Below are 23,848 nucleotides of genomic sequence, written 5' to 3'. Positions count from 1 at the left end.
ACAAGAAATTGGTAAATGTCTCTGGGAGTGTTTTTTTGTGGAGGATGTTTCCTGTACTAAGCATACCACTCCTCTAAAATGATGTCCTTAGAAAGAATCTAGCATTGTGCAATATTTCTGTAATTATTAGTTAGATGGACAGACCCAGAAGAAAAAGAAACTGGATTATCCAGTATGTTTTTTTGATTAGAAATGATCCTCCCCTCTCTGACCCTTAACTGAGAAAGAATGCTACCTTTAGCCTAGAGTCATAATTGGTAGACACCTGACCACATGACAAACATGTTTTTATTAAGAAATTTACCTCTTACCTCCTCGATATCTTGCCATTCACATTGCATCTATTCTTTGGTAAGGATCTTTTTCAATTATTTTGACGATCTTCTTGTTTTTAATATGGTATTCAAGTCCAGTAGTAAAATCTGTTTCATATTTGTAATCGGTTTTTAGCGCTGGAAGAAGCCCAAATTGGTAAGTCCTTGTGAGTGAAAAAGAAAAAAAAACCCAGAATTTAGTTATGCAACCTGAGCTTATAAAAGATAAAAGATGAGGGAAGATAACTCAAAGGGGAAGAACTTACAAAAACAAATATTAGATCCTCTCCCTTAACCCCAGTCATTTTGGCCCAGCTTTTAACCTGGGGAGTGCCCAATTAAATGTGTAGAACCAAAAAAGAGCCATTGGGATTGTGAAATTATGTGGCAAAATCCTCATAATTTGTCACATGAAAGGAAGAATGTGTGATTTTAAAATAAAATATCAGAGAAAGAGGTAACAAATTTGATGCAATAGATACAGTTGGCCCCAGTTGTGAAAGATTTGATAAGCTTCTTCTTACTTGTCCTTCACCCTGGAGGCTTCTGAAGAGGCCTGAATATCTGACTTAAAGTGAGTGATGCTACTTGAAATGAAAAGCAAGGAGATTGCAAATCACTCTTCTGCACAAGCTTGGAATAAGCTATGGCATGGCTGATGGACAGATTCAGGTATTTAAGTGAGTGTGATTTCTAAGCAACAATTTCTAAACCCTACATTGTTGTTGACCTCCATCACGCGATCGGGCATGTTTCTGAAGGCACATGCAGTGGAATGAAATGCACTGGGAAAAATGCTGAAGTCATTTTCCAACACCACAGCAGTATTACTGCAAAATGGAGCCACATTATCCTGATCGGCAACAGACACCAGATTTACATCCTTCTTCTGCTTAGTGATGTGAGTCCATTCCAGCAGGAAGCCCTTCTTTTTCTGGAGTCCAGACATGGGTTTGGTCAGAGGAGGTAATTGAATGTGTATACTTAGGTAAGGCTAAGAACTAAAAAAAAAAGCATGTGAACATACGGTACAAGACCATACTCTTGTATTGTCCATTTCTTCCTCTCTTTCAAAGGCAAAGATACAATGAAGGTAAAAACTACCCACAGATAAGTTTTTTTGTTTGTTTTTTGTTTTGTGATTTGATTGGTCATAAAACAAAAGCAAAGTATCCAAACAGCAGCCTTTTAAATCAAAGACAATTAACTGTACCTTGAAATATATGGTCTACAATTATATGTTCAAATAAATAGCTAAAAGCAATTTGTAAAGGTTGAAAACCTCAACTGCACACTGAAACTACATAGGTCTGTTCAGATTTCCTGCTTCTTCACAAAGGGCCAAGATAAGTTACTTCTGCAAACATTAAAAGCAGAAATTTTCCTTGTCTAGTAGGCTCTCCTAAAAAGCTTTATTGTCAGATCAAATATTTGCATTGAACCTTTTCTTGAACTTTGTCAAAGAGAAAAACAAAACACTAATAAAAAAACAAAGACCATTTTTCATGATCACCAGAGCACTGACTATCTCTGATCCAGCCCTACTTTGTCCCTGTTGCCCATCGGAATCATGTCTGTGGACAAGCCTAGGCTTGTTGATGCTATTTCCATTTGAACCATTGATGAGAAAACAGTTGATAACAGCCATTAGTTAGAGCACAGCAATCTACAATTATAGTCATTCCAATTCCTTACAACCTGGTGGTGAAAATGTTCACATTGCACTTACACACATCTATTAGACTATAAGATACTCCAAGGCAGAGACCATCTTATTTATCTTTAAGTCATTACAACATCTGCTGTAATGATGGGTATATTGATCTAAAATGGTAAAATAACAGAATGAATGAATGAAGCGGGGAATTATTTAAATATAGGCAATGATTATTTGTGTCATAGTTGCACTATACTAAGAACTGTCTGGAAGAGTTTTCAGAGAGCGACAGAAAAAGCTTGGCTGACTATTCTTGGAGAACACGTTGACTGTTTGTTGGATGGAGACAGTTCACCAAGAAAGCAGATTTTGACCCTTCAAGAACTTGAATGTGATGATGAGTTTATGACAGTTCTAAAAGCCAACATACGGTCGGTGGCCAGATTGTGGTTCTGGACTGAGAGGCTTCCATTTGGAAGGCAGACAAGCATTTGAATTATGGGTCTAATGAAAGTGTCAATAGCAATCCTGTTACTGGAGGAGCTGTAAAACCCTGCTTAATGAACTAGGCAGGGACACAAAAACACAATGGTCTAAAATGTACTGTATGAGAAAATGATAATTAGCCCAGATTTCATGTACAAGATAAAATGCATAGGGATGATATTACCACTGAGCAATATTATAGCCCTTTAGGGGACTGTTTTGTTAACAGGGTTTGGCTCAGCCTTTTCAATCCTCCTTATATGAGTGGAGATGTACTACACAATCATAACCTGTGAGTTGGGGAAAGAATGTCAGGTGGTAAAATTCCTATCATAGGTGCTGACAAACGTTAATGATAATAAAAAGGGTTCTGGCCTCATTAAGGGTTCATTGTTATTTAGGAGGCTTATGCAATATAGGATGATAAGCCAAATGGCCTCCTGCACAAGAAAAATCAGGGTGAAAGGGAAAGTCATTCTCTAATCTTGAAATTTATTTTTCTAGACCACCACACATCAGCCAGGAAACTAAGATAAAAGGAAACCTATAGTGAACGGCTGGGCAGTAGCCTCTTACTTCTACTGTTAACAGTGAGAAAGCCACTGAGGCAGCCCTGAGTACAAAAGAGAACTCTGAACTGCAGGCCCTAGCCTGCACTAACTGAGTTCGATCTTTCTCATCTCTTAAATAAAGGGCGGAGGTGGTTTAAAATGGAACGTCAATTTTAACTTTGAGTGGTTTACGGATCATCTGAGGATTCCGTTAAAACACATGTTCTGATTTTGTTGCATTCTGAACAAGCTCCCAAGTTCTGATGATGTCGTTAGCCTATGGACCACAATTTGAGTAATAGGTGACTAGATATTATTTCTCAGCTTGGAAATTCTATGAATCTACCATAATCAATGATAACCTGTTGGCTATTTGTTGCTGCAGGTGGAAAGAGATGGGCACTTACTGAGTTTTGGCATCACCAATGCAGTCTTTTTTATTTTTATTTTTTACTTTACCCATAATTTAAATAAATAAGCTGCTCTAACCTAGTTAAAAATTATATAAATATTCTGTCTTTTAAAAAGATAAATTGGTCAGGAATCTTTGGCAGAAGACTATTAATACTGTTAAGCTAGATAAATATTGCTTTTGAAGCAATTGTTTTAAGATCAAATGGATTGCATGTGGATATATAAAATCAGAAAACTGCAAATTATGAGTTAAAATGCTGAATCAATACCTAATAAAGTAAGAGCAAGAAGGCTCAAATAATTTTTAAGTAAGACATAGTGCCTAAGCACAGAAATACGCACAATACCCATAGGATGAAATGTAGGGTATGGCTTATACCTTGCACAAACTGTATCGTCGATGTTCAGCCTGTTGAAAGTGACCTAGAAAGCTGTAGTCCACTGGGTTCTCTTCATGGATACTTTCTTTCCCCTTTCCCCAAGCTTAATTTCTAAGACAGCATATGTATATGGGAAAGGGAGAGTGGGAGGAGTACCGTATGAATCCATGGCTTTAAAAAGTATTTCGCTAATCTGCAGGCGGGAATTTTGTATTTAACATTTTCTTGATCACATTAAGCACAATACGTGGCACATAACAGGAGATATCAATGTTTGTTGAAAAGAATGAACTGAAACCAATGAACATTTGATAAAGCTGCAAGACTGAAATTAGGTGAAAGTTCACAGGATCTTCAACAGTAAAAGGTTAAGAGTTTGTGGGTGGGAAAGTTGGGGCAATGCATCCTTGGTTACAAAAGAGAGAGAGAGAGAGACAGAGAGAGAGAGAGAGAGAGAGAGAGAGAGAGAGAGAGAGAGAGAGAGAGAAAGTTCTTTCTCTTCCTCCTCTCCTTAAAGAGGAAGCTTTGTCTAGAGAGGAATCAATGAATTCATCTTTGAGTAAGATTTAATGAACTCATATTATGTGCTTTATGCTTCATATGAGTTATCTTTTTTTTTTCACCTTTTCCAACAACCCTATGAAGTAATTATTATTATCCCAGGTGACCCAACTTGTAAATGGCAGAACTAGGGGTTTCATCCAAGTGTATCAGACTTAGCAGTCTGCATTTTTCACAAAAGTTGTAATAGAATTGGGTTGGGGAGGAGGAGGAACAAGATATTTTTTAAAGTAAGAAAAAAATGATATATTTTCTCAAGTGCCAAATTATGGAGACTCCCAGTTGTAAAGAAATAAAAAAAGAGGGAACTCGCCCAGGACATAGGTCAAGGTTGGTTGGAAATGGGCCCAGAGTTCATTCATTCACAATATTATTTATATGACCCACAGAGAAAGAAAGTTGGATAGACAATAGATGAGGTTAAAAGATGAAGGGTCTTAAAGAACAATGACAGTGATCAGTGTTTGTTTTTGAGAATAATGGGTCAGAAGGACTTTGTAATGCAGGCCAGGAAAAAGCAACATATAGGAAACTGTTTGGTTTCATTTTCAGCGCATATTGGGCACCCAAAATAGATACTGCCAACAGGGTGGGGAAAGGGGAGTGTGTGTTGCTAAGATAACCTAAAGGCAAACTGTGAATAAGCTAAAATCTCCAGCCCAACAAAAGCCCATTTGTAAATTACTCCACTTAATTTCCCAGGTCATGATTGCCTCTCTCTGCAAAGCGGTTTATGACATTCTCAATTAAGAGTTTGCTATAAAAATGAATGAATGAAGTATTTCAAAACTGCTATGAGATATTAAAGATGAGTCACTTTTAAAAAGTGGTTTTGTTTCCTGTGTTCTGGATAATGCATTTGAGAATGTAGTTTCCAGCCTCACCCATCACCCCATTGTGAGATCAAATTGAATGACTCTCTGCTCTTAGAATGATCGCTCATTCAAATGCATTCAATAAATAAAGCCTAAACACAATGAGGCACTTTTCACAGAGCATCCCCGAGAGCTAGGGCCTGGTCTCTCTCAGTGTATGAAACTGAGATTGAAGTAAATAAAGCATTCACCCACACTGACTGCATAATACATAGTGACTTATTGTTTACTAAGCTCTTACATATACATTATCTCATTTGCTCCTCACAACAACCCCATCATAAAGATGCTGTTAGTTTATTATCCCCATTTAACAGATGTAGAATCTAGAGCTCAGAGTGGTCAGTGTTTTGCCCAAAGTCACACAGCAATCCAAGGGGTACTTTAAATCTTTTCATCTTCTCCTTTCACTCCAACAGGAAATGTGTCTAAAGTACAAAACAATATAATTAATAGAACCACTACAGACACTGGGCAGAATACTTAACTCATTCAGATGTGCCTCTGGTGATTTTGTAAATACTGAAGAACTCATTTTCCACCTCCTGCAATTCTGTGAATTTTACCCTGGATAAAGGTCATCCAGATATGATCCTTGCTCAGTTATGGAAATGTATGCAGTCTAAACTATGGACCAAACGAAGAGTAAAAATATCAGTGTAACTCCCAGGGTCATTTACTCTTGCTGCCCCAAATCCTTTTTGAAATTAGGCAGATTATAAATCATATGAAAATATAAAAATGTAAACTCTTATCCTAAATTCAATTGTCATGTATCAGGGAAGCCATGAGTGCTGTCGGTTGGTAAGCTAGTAAAATAAGACTGAAATAGGTTTGTATGGTGGGCAAGCCAGAGAGAAATAGAGAAGTGTTTTTTTTTTTTTAACTTTTCAATTTACATCTCCAGAACATACTGTAAATTATCTAAAAGGCAATATGGGGGTACCTGGGTGGTGCAGTCGGTTAAGCGTCCAACTCTTGATTTCAGCTCAGGTGGTGATCTCATGGTGGTGAGATCTAGCCCTGCGTTGGGCTCCATGCTGAGCACAAAGCCTGGTTAAGATTCTCTTTCTTCTCCTCTCTCTCTCTCTGCCCCTTCCCCATTCATTTGCTCTCCTTTCAATGAATGAATGAATAAATAAATAAATAAATGGCAATATAAAAGACCATTTTCCCCAATTCAACATCTTTTCAGCCTCTAGTCATACTGGGAATAATTAGGAGATCCCTTGTAAGAGACAATCTGCAGTCAGAGCTGTGCAGAGGAGCAACTAGAAGCCTTGTCCTCATGGAGGGAAGGGGTTAACGAAATCAGGGATAGCTTCATTTTTTCACATGGCCTTGCAAACACCATTTTTAAAGCAATGAGTAACAGCTCTCTCCTCCAGTTAGGCCCTCCTTTGCTTCTGTCTTCATTTTGGCTGTGGGGTCACCTACATAGCACAGATCTGTCCATAGGCTACAGATCCACCACACCGCCTGGGCTTCCACAACCACACCCACTGTTCAGAGAACTTGCTGGTTCTAAGGGCCCTCTTCCTCAAAATTTCGAATTCATTTCTCTCCAAAATTACAATGTTTCTGAATAGCTATAGAGCTTATATAAAAAAAAGGTCTTTATTGTGGACTCTTCTATTTTTGTGAGTCATGGAATTGAGGGAGTCATAATTATACCAGTTAATATGTGAGGCACCACCTTCTCGAATGTGCTTCCAATATCTAATCTGTATTATCAAATCACCCAAAGACCCCAAAGGGTCTTTATCCTTCTCTATTACAAACAAGAGATGGAAGTCATGATTCCAAAGTTTATTCTTCAAATGGTAAAGTGAGTCAGGGGGCACCTGAGTGGTCAGTCGATTAGGCATTTGCACTGGACTCTTTGGCTCAGGTCATGATCTCACAGTTCATGGAATCAAGCCCTGTGTTGGGCTGTGTGCTGACCGCAGCTGAGCCTGCTTGGAATTCTCTCTTCTCTCTATCTCTGCCCCTCCCCTGCTTGTACTCTCTCTACCAAAATAAATAAATAAACTTAAGAAAAAAAAAAAGTAAGGTGACTCAGAACCAAGGTTAAATTACCTGGTGTTATAAAGTGTCAGGAAAATATAGTTATATTTCTCCATACCTTTAGACTTGATTTAAAAAATGAAAACAGAGGCACCTGGGTGGTTCAGTCAGTTAAAGTATCTGACTTCAGCTCAGGTCATGATCTCACAAGTCTGTGGGTTCAAGCCCCGTGTGGGGCTCTGTGCTGACAGCTCAGAGCCTGGAGCCTGCTTCTGATTCTGTGTCTCCCTCTCTCTCTGTGCCTCCTCCACTCATGCTTTGTCTCTCTCTCTCTCTCTCTCTCTCTCTCTCTCTCTCTCTCTCTCTCCCTCAAAAATAAAATAAACATTAAAAAATTAAAAAAAATAAAAACAAAAATAATATTGTTCATGACCCAGGCATTATAATTACTTTGCATTGAAAGCCATGTTGAGATCTTTAAGTTATTTTAAGTGTTATGACCTGTGGCTTCAGGAATGAGGTTTTATTTAGATAACACAAGACCTTTGTTGTTGACTGAAACCTGGCTTGATGCCTCTATACATCTAAATAATTAGGGAAAAAAATACATTTAAATGAGAAGCAGATGCGATTTCCAGATCTCTATTTTCACTGTACAAAATAAATAGAAGCTTTCATCTCTGCATTTACTCTTTGGATATGCTGCATACCACACGAACCATTATTTAAAACATAGGGCATTCCTTTCACAAAGGTGAAGGAAATGGGGGTCTTCTGGAGTACTCATTCCTTCAAATCACTCTCTTCCCTATGAAAACTAAACAGGATTATTCATTCTTCTGTTACTCCTTTCTATGCTTCCATGCCTGGTACTAAGCAAGTAGATCCAAATAGAATGGAGGAGCGCTGGTACTGAATGCAAGAATAGCAGGTCCTGCTGGTGATCTGTGGCTGGTAACTGACAACAGGCAAGGAACATACTGCAAATGCTCAATGTTCATCTTATCAGATGCAAAACCAGTTAAGAAGAAACGATGCCCAGGCAAAGAAAAATAAATAGCAGGACATCACAGGGTACCTTTGAGAATGGAAAGTCGTTTTCTTGAGCTTCTTTATCTGTTGCTATGTCAACACTCTAGCAGGTAGAGTATATTTTCAGTTTCTCTTCTCAGCTAGGAAGTTACACACTAGGTTCCTGAGCCAATTTTAAATGCTCGAGATGTTTGGATGGAGGAACTATGTAAACACAGGGTAAAGGACTGCACAACTTCAAAGCAAAGCATATGTACGTGGAATCCAGATTCCAAACTGGTGGTCTTCTGAGCTGATAGCTACAAGGAGGCAAGCCAAACTGGCTACCAACCCCAATGAGAACAGATAGTCGGTGAAACTCTAATGTAATTTACCGAAATCACTTGTTTATTTGTTCTCTTTCACCATGCCTCATGCCCCACCATTCACCCTTTAAGGCTGTTTCTCTTGCTTACCATTTCCCTCCAGGTCTAGCATAGTGTCTAGCACACGTCAGTTATCAATCAATCAATCAATGTTTGTGGACTGACACTATGAATGGATATAATTTAAATGTTTATTCACTTCCCTGAAACAAATACCATAATTTATCAGTTGCATGAATACACAAAATAAAAATGGCAGCAGCCACTTAAGAATCACTTAACATGAATCAAGCATTGTGCTAAGAGTTTTACTTGCATTATATTAATTTTAACACTCAAAATGATAACAGAAAGTAAGTACTATTCTCTCCATTTTATATATAACAAGCCAGAGGTTCAGACAGGTGAAGTGACTTGCCCAAGACCCAACAAGTGAGTGGCAAAATCTACTAGTCTGTCTTATTCCATAATCCTTACATCTTCTGCACTGCATTATGCCATCTGCTGAGTTTGAAAGGTTTTGAAAGTTTGTTCTGATACAATGTTCTACAAACTTAGCTATTATACAGAAAGAAAGAGTAAACAGTTCTACCAATTAATTAATACCCCTTGTAATATCAGGATCAGTTTACCCCTGCATATGCAGTGAATAAACTGTTCTTAGAATATAACCAATGATCCAAATGAACATTGTGATCCTTCCACACAGATAAAGGGTTCAGTATTTGAATTGTGTTGCCATGAAATAAACCATGATGAAAAATTCATCCAGAACTTTTGATCTGAACAGACATTGAAGCAATTCTATCCCATATGTGCACATATAGATGCAAAAGAAAATAATACAATGTTAGAAATAGAGAATATATATATTATCAGTGTGACTGCTGCTGTTGCTGCTACCATTATTAATGATAATGATTATTATTTGTTATCATTACTATAGTTAAGATTTATTGGAGCTTGCTATCCTATACTCCAAGCTTTGTGGTAAGTGTTTTACAGACATTTTTTCATTTAATCTTCAAACAACTCCCTGAGGTTAGCATAATTAGTACCCCCGTTTTCCACATGAAAAATGTGAAGTTAAACAAGGTAAGTAACATGTCCATGGCCAAATAGCTAGTCATGGTGGAGCCAGGCACAAAACTAGGTTTGTCTGGGTTCAAGCTGTGATCTTCTTACCCAATCCTACTTTGTGTTTCATTGATGTCTACACAATTATTATGACCGAGGCCTCGAAATTTTAATTTTGCAAAAGCTTTACATATATCTCACTTTGGTTCTACTGCCAACGTAAGCTTGTGGACAGCTAATATGTACTGTAGGGTCTTCATTTTAATGGTGGAAAGATAAGTAAGTATTAAAAATCAAAGAGCTGCCCCCTGATTACATGTGTTTGCTTTTCTCAAATTAGGAATAGTGTGGTTTTTCTTTCTTTTTTTTTTTTTTTAAGTACAGTACAAGGATAAGGATCTTGCTATGAAAACATGTAGTAGTGTTTGCCAATGATGGGCTCATCCTAGACAAAATCAGCATGTGGTCCATGCTCTTCATTCAATAGCTGGTATTGCACACGCCTTTAGAAAAATTCTGGCATATTTTCTAGATTTATTCTTCTATATAGACTCTGAATAAAGTAGAATTGGGGGGCAGCATTTTGAACCCTCAGCTACTGCATCTGGATGAAATTTTAAGATACAAAGAATTTCCATTCATGGAAAATGAAATGAAGGATAAAGCTGAGTGACCTTTTGAAAACACTTTAAAATTATATTCTGTTTATTGAGTTCATGTCTTGGTCCAAGGTTCAGAATGAAATTCATTTTGTACAAGTAGCTTTTCTTCTTAAATCATTGTGAAGAAAATTATTAGTATATAAAAGGAAAAGATTCATTTGGATGTTTAGGGACCACATGTGCATTTGGGAACATGGAGATACAATTCTCCCTTTGGACAGCTGTAAGAATTGGGGAAGCCATTTAAATTCTCTCAGCCTCAGTTTTCTTATCATAAAATGTAGGGCTGGATCTAGCTTGTCTCAAAATTACTATGGAATTAGAAATCTATGATTCTTTCAGTCTACCTTAGATTGAGCACTTACATGTGCATTTATACTGCAAATGATCACATAAGAACTGCAGAGAGCCTCTCAATAAATTCCTAGGAAATAATTTGACAGTGTGACCAAATTATAAATAGCTCTAGTTGTCTAACACATATAAGAAGGTAACAAGATTTTTCAACTTGGTGCAGCAGCGATGATTATCTCAGCCTTTTTAGGTTTTTCTCATTGTCCTGAAACATAGGTATCAAGGAAATGGGAAGTAGAAATTCTGCGTATTTACTCCTGATGCTGATAACATCTATATTTGACATTCTAGAATAACAACATCTCCAGCAGCAACTAAGATATGCATGTTTCAGAACTGAGAAACTTTTAAAATCCCCCTATAAGCAATGCAGCCACAGAAGACTCTTAATAATTGATTATAATTGATTTTAACCTTGTCCTAACCTGGGCAAAATGGCAAAGCCAATCATCTTTGTCCAGATGGGGTATGAGAAAAGAGCCCCCAGTCCACATCTTTAAAAGCTCCAGACATGAGCAGAAGATAAAATATTTAGTCTGCCAAAGCCTTGACCTCCCAATTCCAGCCAGTTTTGAACTTGAATTGATTTCCGACAAGGCATCTGGGAGATGATTACAACAAAATGCACTAAAGCTGGGCAGCCTTTATTTTAACATCCCAGCAGCTTAACCTGTTAATAACAGCAATTGTTTTAGATACAATACCAATTTCTGTAACCGACGCAAGAAATGGATAACAGCAGCACAGTCTCCCAGGCAGTGCAACAACAACAAAAAAGCACAGCCAGTCACAGGAGGTACTGGCAGTATTTTTCAAAGAAACCTCAGTTTTCAGGGACCCAGACACCATCAGAGACCCAATTCTACAGTCTAAAAAAAAAAAAAAAAAAAAAAGATCGTTAGCCAAAAAAAGGTTGTGTGTTGAGAGAGAAATCACTGTAAGCTAGGCAATCTGGAATCACATCTGTGTCCTGCTGATGAAAGCTGAGCTGTCCTGGGCAAGTCACTTCACATCTATATGCCTAATTTGCTTTGTTTGAAACAGTCCTGCCCAAAAAAGACATAATGTGAACCACGAATATGAACCCAAATATTATTTTAAATTGTCTAGTGGCCACAGTAAAAAAAAAGTTTTAACAGAAAATTAATTTTAATATTAAAAAAATTTAAGATTTTATTTTTAAGTAATCTCTACACACAACATGAAGCTCCAACCTACAACCCTGAGATCAAGAGTCGCATGCTCCATCGACTGAGCCAGCCAGGCACCCCTTTTAATATCTTTTTAAATATAATGTGTGCAAAATGCAATCACTCAATGTATAATCAATTTAAAATTATTAATGCAATATTTTACATTAGTTTTTACACTAAGTCTTCACAATCCAGTGTATATTTTATACTTATGGCACTTTTCAATTCAGGTTAGCCATATTCCAATTATTCAATAGGTACATGTAGCTACTGGTTAGCATATTAGATAGCACAAGGTTGAAAAATGAGCAGGTTGAACTAATCATCTTGAGAAATAACATCACCTACATGTTATTTCTGCTGCTCTTCATTTTAAATCAGTCTCGGGTTGAAAATGTAGATGTGACCAGTGGGTGGGTGAGAACAGGATGTTAGAGTGCCAGCCATCGTGGCCATGATTTTGAGCTTAGTAATCTCTAAGGTCTGTGCTGATGAGAGGACATGACCTTAACCCCATCCCTGATCAGCTGTCTTATTCCAGTTAGTAGTAAGTGGTGTAGAGTTGGTGGGCAGAGTGGGTGGTTGAAAATTTTCATGACATAGCCCAGCACATTCTATTAAATGAAATGATAATCCTCACCACTCATTGACCACTATTTATGTACCATTCATGCTGTGTATATAAAATCACTTAATCATCTCAGCTCTTTAAGGTGGCAATCATTAACCTTATTTACCAGGTGATGGGCTCAGCCTCAAAAAGACTAATTAGTCTGCCCAATGTCAGACTCCTAGAATGTACGGGATGTGGATTTGAACACAGATTTTCCAGACTCAAGACCAGCTCTTGACCACCATGATACACTGATTTATAAATAAATAACAGTTTTGGCTTTCTACCTCACTCCTATGAAGGTTTCCCAGATTGTAGAGACAAGAAGAGGTGTAGAAAGGTTAAAGTTTATTGCTTTCACTTTTTTTTTTTTAAATTTTTTTCAACGTTTTTTATTTATTTTTGGGACAGAGAGAGACAGAGCACGAACGGGGGAGGGGCAGAGAGAGAGGGAGACACAGAATCGGAAACAGGCTCCAGGCTCCGAGCCATCAGCCCAGAGCCTGATGCGGGGCTCGAACTCACAGACCGCGAGATCGTGACCTGGCTGAAGTCGGATGCTTAACCGACTGTGCCACCCAGGCGCCCCTATTGCTTTCACTTTTTAATGACTAAGAAAGTCAGAAACAGTACAGCAGATGATAACATTCTAATAAACATATACTCCTCTCTTCCAGTCAACCATACTGGTAAAATGGAAGAAGGAAGGAAGAGAAGAGAGATAGAAATAAGGAAGGAAGGGACAAGGGAGGGGAGAAGGAGGGAAGGAAGGAAAGAGGTAAAAAGGAAAGATCCACAAAATACTGAGGCATTTCAGTAGAGCCTCAAGGCTCTGGTCAGAGAACTGGGACAACACTTTCCCTCTCTTAAACATATCCATGTTTCAAACTCAGACCACAATATACAAATTATACCTTTTGGCAAATGAATACATCATATCTGGTAAAATGTGGAGGAAGCCTTCTTCACACACAGAGTATGCTCACGCCCAAAGACTCACACTCAAATATAGACTCCTGCCATCACCTGGTCACCAAACTGTAATGTTAAGAGGAAAAAATTTAAATATCTAGATTTTTATATATTTTCAAGAATTTTACATCACATCATATTAATCATTTGATAGTTCTTTCTACACTAGGGAAAACGATCTGGCATGGGAAATAGGGCTGTATGGAGGTATTTTTATTACATTAGGTGCTATTTTTCCTTTCTGATTTCTGAGGGTATAGACATAGGTCAAATTGGTAATTTGGGAGTAAAAAGTTTCTTGTGAAAACTTCGTGTAGGATTTTGTGTTAACTTGATTTAAAACTAACTTTTCTACAGAGACATTTGGAAAGGGCCCAGTGGCCAATCTGCAGACAGCTCTCTGCAGCTGAGCCATGACATGCCCATCACTTGTAAACTAAATTAGAATCACAAAGTCTTAACCACCTCTATTTATTTATTGTGTTTCAACTTTGTGAGTCACTAATATCATGGCTGCAAAGATACTTGGCCAATCACATGTTAATATATTATGTACACAGGATGATAACAGTTCATATTTATTGCATGCTTACTCTGTATTAAGCCCTGTTTTGAGTGCTTTATGTGGATTAGTCCTCATCAGAAGTTACCCTTACTATGCCCATTTTATAGGAGAGGAAAGTGAGGTATATAATGTTTATAAACAGTAATAAATAATGGTTTTCTGGGGCGCCTGGGTGGCGCAGTCGGTTGAGCGTCCGACTTCAGCCAGGTCACGATCTCACGGTCTGGGAGTTCGAGCCCTGCGTCGGGCTCTGGGCTGATGGCTCAGAGCCTGGAGCCTGTTTCCGATTCTGTGTCTCCCTCTCTCTCTGCCCCTCCCCCGTTCATGCTCTGTCTCTCTCTGTCCCAAAAATAAATAAACGTTGAAAAAAAAAAATAATGGTTTTCCATTTTTTTTCTTATCTTGATCTTCTAGTACATTTCACATGGTCTCTTTAGCAACTTCCACCCAGCCACAACTATGGCTTAATCTAGGCCTTAGTCTGCCCATCATTCTCAATCCTAATCATAAAGTTCTCTGTGTTTATTGGTGGTAGAGGAAAGTTTTAGATATTCTATCAGTTATTTGTTACTGTATAACAAACCACCTCAGAAAGTTGTAGATTATAATTAAAAATACTGTTACGTGTATTTTATCACAATTTTAAAAATTAAGGAAGAAATTTAAGTCAAAATAAAAAAAGTAAAAATATTATTTCCTTATGATTCTGTGAGTCAACAAGTTAGACTGAATTCAGCTAGACGGCTCTTTTGCTAGTCTTACCAGGGTTCACACATGCAACTATCATCATTTGGTGGCTCACAAAGGGCTGGATAATCTCAGATGGCTTCATTCACATGTCTAGAGGTTGGTGTTGTCTGTCAGCCTGGTCACCCGTCTCAAATGGGCTAGTCACTACTTCTTTTTGTGGCGACTGTGTTCTAGGTCCCAGTCTTCAAGCATTTTTAAAGCCTCTGCTTGCATCACATTTGCTGATGTCCCCTGGGCAAAAGCAAGTCTCACAGTCCAGCCCAGGATCAAAGTTGGAGACTTTGATCTGCTACACAAGAGTATCGGTCCATAACAATCTAACACATAATAAACCCCCTACATCTACTTCTCTTTCAAAATGGCCAAAACAACTCAAGCTTGAGCAGAAGACTAAATCAGAGAAGGAAATCCACATGTCCTACTGAGCCAAGAATATATCAGATTCTAAATTTGGCCTTAAGTTTGGGCCTCAGATGTAAATGAATACCAAGTCCCATATTTCCATGAAATATATCTCTTTTCATAACATGTTTTGGAAAGATGGCCACCAGTTTTGTATTTCAATGAAACACAATATTTCAATTTGGGAGGGCCAAACAACATTAAATATTTTTAACAAGACTCCACTGGATGATGACAATGGCTAAAGCTGTATTTTTGCCATGGGAACTTTTGTTTTACTGAACCACTAAAATTACAATCGCATGTACTCATCTTCTGTTGAAGTAATGAACAATGGTATGTCGGAGAGAGAAATTCAAAGTGCATCATTTATCTTATCCTATTTTCAATTAGGCCGAATAAAGTATAAAGTTGGTTCCAAACTACATCACAGAAACAGGGTGAGTAAATTTATTATACCACTAGAGTGCTAATCTTAGCAGATGGTAGAAAAAATATTTTTAGCATGAAATATGCTAAAGCAATAAATCTGAACAAGGTGGATCTTATCAACTAATATCTCCCTAGTGTGAGGTAAAACTCCTGCATGACAACTCAGCACTCTTATGAAGTCTGGTGGATGTGGTTAGATATGGTCCTCAGTGAGAGAGGGGAAAAAGAGCAAAACTGAGGATCAAATAAGAAAACAAACTATATGCCCAGAGCACTGCACTGAATTAAAAAAAAAAAAAAAAAAAAAAGGGAATGAACTGACTGTGCTATGTTTGAACTGCTGTTGCATTTTATTTCTGAAATTATGCCTGCCCCAGAGTCTTGTCAGTTCTCCATTTGGAAGTCTCTATTAGGTCAGTTTTGGAGTAGAGGTGAGCTCACACAGACACGCTTTGCTGCTGATCACCATTAGTTAAGGCAAGCATTCAGTGAGAAAGCCAACGGAGGGGCTCTTACAAACTGGGCTCTGGATCCATATACCTGAATGAGAGTTCTCAGTTCCATGGATACTTTTGACTCATGGTTCACCAGTATCCAGCTCTGAAGCCCAAGCAGATGGAGTAGGTTGCTCCATCAGAATATGCAGCATGTGATGAGAGTTCTATAAATATGTACCAAGTGGAAGAGTAAGAAATAATAGAGTTAAAGCCATGATGTGTTTTAGAACCCTGTCTGAGAGGTAGTTGAGCTATAAAGTTTTCAGGGTGACCACAAACTATGTGTTTTATAACCACCTTAAATCTGATTAATGTTAATGTCCTGAAGAAGTGATATGTTACAGTAGATCAGAGTGGTGATGCGTCTGGGGTCAGAAAACAATGAATGGATGCTTAAATATGCTGCTAATTTTCCATATGACCTTGAACTTATTACATGATTTTTTTTCCTGGGCTTTTAACTAATTATCTACAAAATAAAGAACTTGAACTCTAGTGTCACTACATAAAGAATGAGTGTGAATAAGAAGGAATGAGTCAGAATCATTAGAACAAGTTGCACTTTAGGTGAGCAACAATAAGCAGGACCCAGTGACTCCGGAGTCTAGGCATTCCTCTTAATTAATCCTGGAAATACGTCAAATAATTTGAATTATGCCTTGTTCATATACTTGAAAACAAAGCTAAAACCATTAAGATGTTGAAGAAATGTAGTCTGGGAAAATTATGAGATACCATCTTAAGTTTATTATACTTTCCATGGTCTATACTTTCCATAGTAATAGAGGTAGATGTTAGAAATTAATTAAGGGTTGAGAGAGTTCAGGAGAAAAACTACTCTGGTTGGTGATGTGGGGGTGGGAGGTGGGAAGGGGAGTGAGTACAGAACTATGTAGGCCACTCCTGGCTTTTTCCCCAATGCTCTCCCCTTTCAGACTCTCTCACTTGAATCTCTACTGCCTCAGGGTTAACATTTATAGACATTAATAAAACTCTTGTGGGAATGTGGGATTAGGGTAGGGATGAAGCATGTGTGTTGCTGTCCGTGGTTCTGATCATCTTACTGCTGTGTTGGCTGTTTTCCCCAACAACAGGAAACCTTTGAGGATCTTTCTCCAGTTTATTCAAAATGGAGCAAGTATTTCTGAATTAGTTGTGGAAGATACTAGATTAAAAGGTGTGTATAAAGACAGAAGAGGAGATATAGACACTAAGAGATTCTAAGGGAAAAACAAATAAAAATATGTTGATGTTATTATCAAATAATCACAGGTACCATATAATAATCACAGGTACCATAAATAAAACTGTAAATTATCATTGCCAAAATTTGGAACTACTAAATAAGTACAAAATTTGTGCTTGAATCTACATAATCATGGAAAATCCTGATATAAACAAACACATTTAGGGCAAGGGTGAAGAACATCAATCTGGTTCACCAGAACTCATTGGTTGAATTACACCAAAGAGCTTACAGCCTTCTTTGACTTAGCATTTTCCCCTCTTGATGACATTTAGCAATTTCACACTGTCACAGAACAAATAGAATGGTTACTTGTTTTGCATTTAATGTAGCTAATTCTATGTATGTTTGGCATTGTACCATTTTTCTGAAGTATTCCTTGAAGAACTAAGGGTTAGGGCTTCCCTACATCCATCAGCTGTATTTATGTGTCCAAATCAGGTAAATTTCTTGTTAAAGAGAATGCTAGTTGTACTCTAATATCTGTTCTCCAATTTTTTCCCATAATAGCAGAATATTAAGCCAGGACCCCACAGAATTAAGATTACATTTCACAGTATCTCAGAAATAACAAGTGGCCAAGTGATTAAGTTCCAGTCATTAGAATAAAAGTGGAAATGCCTCTTTGCCATCTTTTTTTTTTTACATTTATTTATTTTTGAAAGGCAGAGCACAAGTCGGGAAGAGGCAGAGAGAGAAGGAGACACAGAATCTGAAGTAGGCTCCAGGCTCTGAGCTGTCAGCACAAAGCCTGATGTGGGGCTTGAACTCACAAACCATGAGATCATGACCTGAGCCAAAGTCAGACACTTAAACGACTGAGCCAGCCAGGTGCCCCCTGCCTTTGCCACCTTAAAGAATCCTATCTTGGGGCACCTGGGTGGCTCAGTTAAGCATCTGACTCTTGATTTTGGCTCAGGTCATGATCTCACCATTTGTGAATTCGAGCCCCATTTCAGATTCTGTGCTGATGGTGTGGAGCCTGCTTGGGATTCTCTCTCTCCCCTCTCACTCTGCCCTTATCCTGCTTGCTGTTGCTCTCAAAATAAATATATAAACTTAAAAAAAAACAGAATCCTGTCTTTAGAGCACGTCTCTCCTTTTGTTCTCTTCATAACCCATCCTCTATCTTGCAGCCTGCATTATCAATGCCACAGGAGACCATAAGGTTGAGGACTCTAGTCTAGGGTTGGTGGAGTGGAGAACTTGAAGGCCCAGGGGAAACAGAGCCACCATACAGCCCTGGACTGCATTCCTCTAGAATATCAAGTCAGAGAGAAATAAGCACATGTTTTTCCCCTAAGCCACTGCCATTTTTTTTCTGTTACTAGCAGCTGAACCTAATCCTAATTAATACACTATTCATCAACGTTTGATGAATGCACAAATACTGACTCAACTCATGTATACTCAATCAAAAAAAAAAAGAATCTAAAGAAAAATAACAAACCGACAAGCAGAGTTCCATGAGGTTCTTTTATTAATATATTAAGCAGGCATTCCCAAATATATCCATTGAAACACTGAAACTAGAGTTCCTTTTCATCAAAATAAATAAATAGCCTTTCCAAAAATAATGTATATATAACATGGTATGTTTTAAGAAACAGTTTTCTTCCTCCAAACACTCTCACCCCTTACCCAGGAGAAATACTACGAGCTTCACAATAAACCTTTTAAGTGGATGATAACAAGAAGCTTGAAGGTACCATCCACTGAAAATGAGTTAGCCATCCTAGATTTCTAGGCTCCCCAAAGAGATCAGGACTCTCTTTTCCTGGTAATATAGGTGTGCACTTTAAGATGATTTTTGCACCAAACTTAGTATTTTCATGTAGCATTAGGAGTGGCCAGAATCCCATTAACTCTGCCTCTTATGGAAATTGCTGTGACCCTTATTTCCAGCATTTGGACGAACTGTCAATTGTCTTTGCATGTGAAAAATGGTGGTGGTCTCTTTGTATGCAGGCAGGCTCCATTTCAAAATGGACAACCAGGTGAGAACACTTTACAGAAAGGACCAGAATTCCTCTCCAGAGTCCCTTCCTTTCTGTCTTCTATTGCCTGGAAAACGCCAGGAAAGTTTAAAATTATTGGCGACCAATTGAAAAAGAAAAGGAAATCAAAGAAACATTTATTCCCTGAGATGCAGCCCTATTTCTTTCACCTTTACATAAGAGTACAACGGTTTCTGTCAGGTATGGTTTTTGCAGAGGGGATGGGGTAAAGAAAAGCCCATATACAAGATGGAAAACATGTTTCTGAGCACCAGCAGAAATGTTCTTGGTTTCAAATGTCATATGAATACAATATAAAGCAGGGCCATACACTTTTCTCGAATTCTGTTAATGTTATTGACTTTAAAACCTGGGTTCTTTAGAAATAAAATCAAATACAAAAGACATAACTGGCAGTACTTTATGCCACAACAATGAAGGATTCATGATTTTCCACTACAAGGCTATCATCATTTCAATTCCAATCCACCTGGACACACAACTAAGTATTGGTAGCCATCAGGACTGCAGTCACTGGAACAGGCATCCATAAGAGGATCAAGATGCTTAGTGAGTCCATTTCAGAACACTAGCCTAATGAAGCTAAGATATTTATGCTCCAGTTCCCACAAATACCCCTTAGTTGATCTGTAACTATTGCTCTCCACCAACTGCTTAATTTCAGCTGAGATTCGATATTGGCTACAATGGGAACTGAGTGAGCATGTGTGGACGATTCAGGGCAAAGACATTCCCAATGTTAGAAAGATAATCACAACATGTGCACTGCTAATCAGAGCTAACTATGTCATCTTCGTTTACACAGGAGTCAGAGACAACTATTATTAGTCAGACGACTTTGCTATCTGAGCAGTTTGGTCCTGACTCAACCTCAACAGAAGAGATGAGGACTCTTCCACTGGCAACACGCTCTTTTTCCAAGAGATTATTTTACTCCATGGGTTAGAAATAGCAGAGTGATAGGGGTAGAAGGAAGAGAGGAAATGACTCTTGTAATGTGGCATAGGTTAGATGCGGGCAGTAGAGTTCAAGACTGATGATACTCTGCTTTTTCCAGCATGCCTCACCACCCCTGGTATGTTTCCCTTCTCCCTCTTGACAATGTTGGATATTAATCTTAGTTAGGATCTCCAAAGAGGAACAGGGTGAAACACATATTTAATAAGAAATTTGAGAAATGGCTGTGTGACTTCCCTTTATTCCTGCTTTTCCCCCTCACCACTGGGGCTTAAAACTGTGCTGAAGAACATGTGGAGTGGCCAGAATTCTGTCACTTCCACTACCAGTGTCTCTATGTAGTCAGACAATCCCTGTCCCTACCCAGTTTGCATACAGGGAAATGTTAACATTCTCATAATTAACCCCCCCCCCTGCAATCCTCAGGGCACGTTACACTATATCATCCATTTAACTTTATTGTGATTGATCTGTGTCAACTTTAACTATACTCACAAGGAAGTCAATAAATAAAGATCAATAGTTTTTTATTTCTTCAGATTTTTTATTAGAAGGAATAGATGGGTTAAATAACACCAGCAACAGCAGTGGCACAGAACCTCCCTCAGTGCTTTCCTTGGTAAAAACTATATCAAAACAAATCAGATTTAAATTCACAAATGGGATTGCATCATCATCTGATCTGTCGTTAAGTTGCCTTCAGCAGTTTTAAATGCAAATATTGAAACAAACAGGGCTTGCATGTATCTGTCCTCTCTGAGATGAATTCTTTTCACAATATGCCCATTCAACCTCTTATTCTTAAAATCTCTAGCTTTTGCAGTTCTGGTTTAATGTATTAATGACATGTCAAGACTGAGTGGTACTCTATGGATGAAGAAGGCTCGGGTTCAGATGGACAAGTGAGTAATTCCTCGTTCAAATAAGGGAGGAGAAGCCTGGACCATGCTTTGTGTGTATTCAAATGGACACACATCTGGGGAAGATCAGTTATGTATAGACACCATCCAGAGCTATAACAGGACCCAAGAGGGCTCTACCTTGTCAGGTGTTAACAGTTTAGTTGCCAGATCTTAATTAAGTATGGGAGGATTAGGGTGAGAAGGAAGGGGCTGGTAGAGAGGAAAACGGATTCTAAGAGAAGGATTAGGGCTACCAGGGTGATGGCAAGAGAGCATTTATAGGATATGGATCATAAATAATCTAAGTTCCAATAGAGAAGGATTTCACTATTTTGATAACTAGGATGACCATACACGTATGGGTCAGCTGCTGAACGTCAGCTATCCTAGAAAGAACTAAGAATAATATTCACACACACACACACACACACACACACACACATACACACACACACACACCACTGGAAGTGTGACCATCACCAATTTGCCTTACATGAGAAAAATAAGGCTTTCAAAATCTGTGACACCTGTAAAAAAGAATGGGCGGTCAAAGCCTTTTTAGCAATTTCCTACTATTTTAGAGTGTTCCCATATAGGAAATAATTATTTCTACTATTATACACGTGTTAGCTCATTCTAATTTCAAAATAAAAGCATGTAAATAAATTGAGGGAAGTCTATATACAAATTTCTCTAAAGTCAGAATCGCATACAACTATCTCCCTATTGTACACTGCCACCCAGGTGTCCTGATAATGCCTAAAACAGATTGTGTCTAAACTATGGTCTCCTCCTGCTACTTGTTAAAGAAAGGAATCCTCATTCTCCCAGTAACTCAGTTGTGAAATATACTCATTATTTTTTAATGCTTCCTCTGCTTTGTTCCCTACTCACTGAGTATATTGTGATAGCTCTTTCACTGATCCCCTTAATTCAATTTGGTAAAAAAAAAATTAAGTATAGATATGAAAAATACTAATGAAGAGACAGATCATCTATCTTCAAAATATTACTATTTAGTATGGGCAATAAGCAGGTATATAAAGAACTGTATATAACACAATATACATTATACAGAAGTACCACAAGACAGACATGGATAAAACACGATGGCAGTTCAAGAGTGGAGGGGAACACAGTTGAAGGTCTCAGGGAGACCAAGGAAGAATGTAGGCTTGAAGAACAAGGGAAATTTTGTCAGAAAGAGGAAAGTGGTGGAAAGGAAGAAAAAGCCAAATCCAAACAGTCTTGAGTAAAGCTTAAGGAATTGTACACACTGTATGTTAGCCAATTCACAATAAATTACATTTTAAAAAAAGAAAAGACAAATGTGGTTTTAGAAACAATGCAATGACTTTGGCTAAAGTAAGGGTTTCTATAGATGTACTATCTATTAGGACAGTAATGAAGGAAAATACTCAAATGTTAAATTGAATTCATATTATAGAGGCTCTTGAATGCCAGGCTGAGACATTCTGTACATAATTGAGAGGGTAAGAAAGTACCTAAAAGTTCACTCAAGGTCAGTGCATGGTGCTACTACTGACATAGGGTATTACATATTGTTGGTTGAAAATGGATTGCTAAGCTTTTTGAGAAAACGCTCTGTCAATATTTATTAAAAATAAACAGACTCTTAGGGTACCTAGGTGGCTCAGTTGGCTAAGCATCTGACTTGATTTCACTCTGGTCACGATCTCACGGTTTGTAAGTTTGAGCCCCACGTTGGGCTCTGCACTGACAGCATGGAGTCTGCTTGGGATTCTCTCCCCCTCTCTCTCTGCCCCTCCCCTGCTTGCTTGCGCAAGTGTGCACACGTGCTCTCTCTCTTTCAAAATAAGTAAATAAACATAAAAAAGATAAACAGACTCTTTAACTCAGAAACTGTTCTTCTGGTAATCTTCCCTGTGAAAACATCAGTCCACACAGATACATATAATACAGACACATTTTTTGGACAATTGGTTTAAACTGCTAAAAAAATTTAAAGCAGATATAACATGAATGCCCATCATGGGACAAATAACTGAATGACATAATGACATAGAATCCCATTAATAATAGCTAGGTCCTATTGACCTGAAAGGTGTCCATGATATAATGTTACGGGGCACATTTAGTATATATATATGAAATAATACATCGCACACACATATCATACATATCACACAGACATACATACATATCCTATTGATGTAAAATAAAAAATTTAAAAAATCAATATGATTAAATGTGTATAGATATGTGAAAAGTGACCCATAAAACTATTAAAAAAAAAAAAGGCATGTTTATCACAGATCCTGCAATTCTCCTTATTACAGGAAATTTTTGGAAAAAGTAAACTGTTTAGCTTACAAGGCAGTATTCAATAAAGTCAGCAGTAAATAATATTCAGTATGTATATTATTAGGAAAAAAAGGAAAGTCAGATTGCAAAATAGTATGCCCAGTGTAAGCCCATCTGTATATATACCCCCATTTATATACAACATAGTCTGAATGGGAATATGCCGATATTAAAGATGTATATATGTATGCATTTTTGATTGTTTACTTCCATTGTTTTT

At 37.9% G+C, this 23,848-nt stretch overlaps 1 long non-coding RNA gene across 2 annotated transcripts in view; it reads right to left on the bottom strand.

The window, feature by feature from the left end:
- LOC109498181 overlaps positions 1-23,848 on the bottom strand; it is a 499,178-nt gene that overhangs the window by 224,793 nt on the left and 250,537 nt on the right. For both annotated transcript variants that reach the window (XR_006595590.1, XR_006595591.1), the window contains exon 7: positions 312-478. This is a non-coding gene — a long non-coding RNA (uncharacterized LOC109498181). The remainder of the gene's footprint in view (positions 1-311; positions 479-23,848) is intronic.

Source organism: Felis catus, chromosome A3 (assembly GCF_018350175.1).
Source record: "Felis catus isolate Fca126 chromosome A3, F.catus_Fca126_mat1.0, whole genome shotgun sequence".
In the NCBI taxonomy this organism is placed as follows: Eukaryota; Metazoa; Chordata; class Mammalia; order Carnivora; family Felidae; genus Felis; species Felis catus.
Note: the sequence above shows the minus strand (reverse complement) of the source record. Positions and strands in the feature narration are given on the sequence as shown.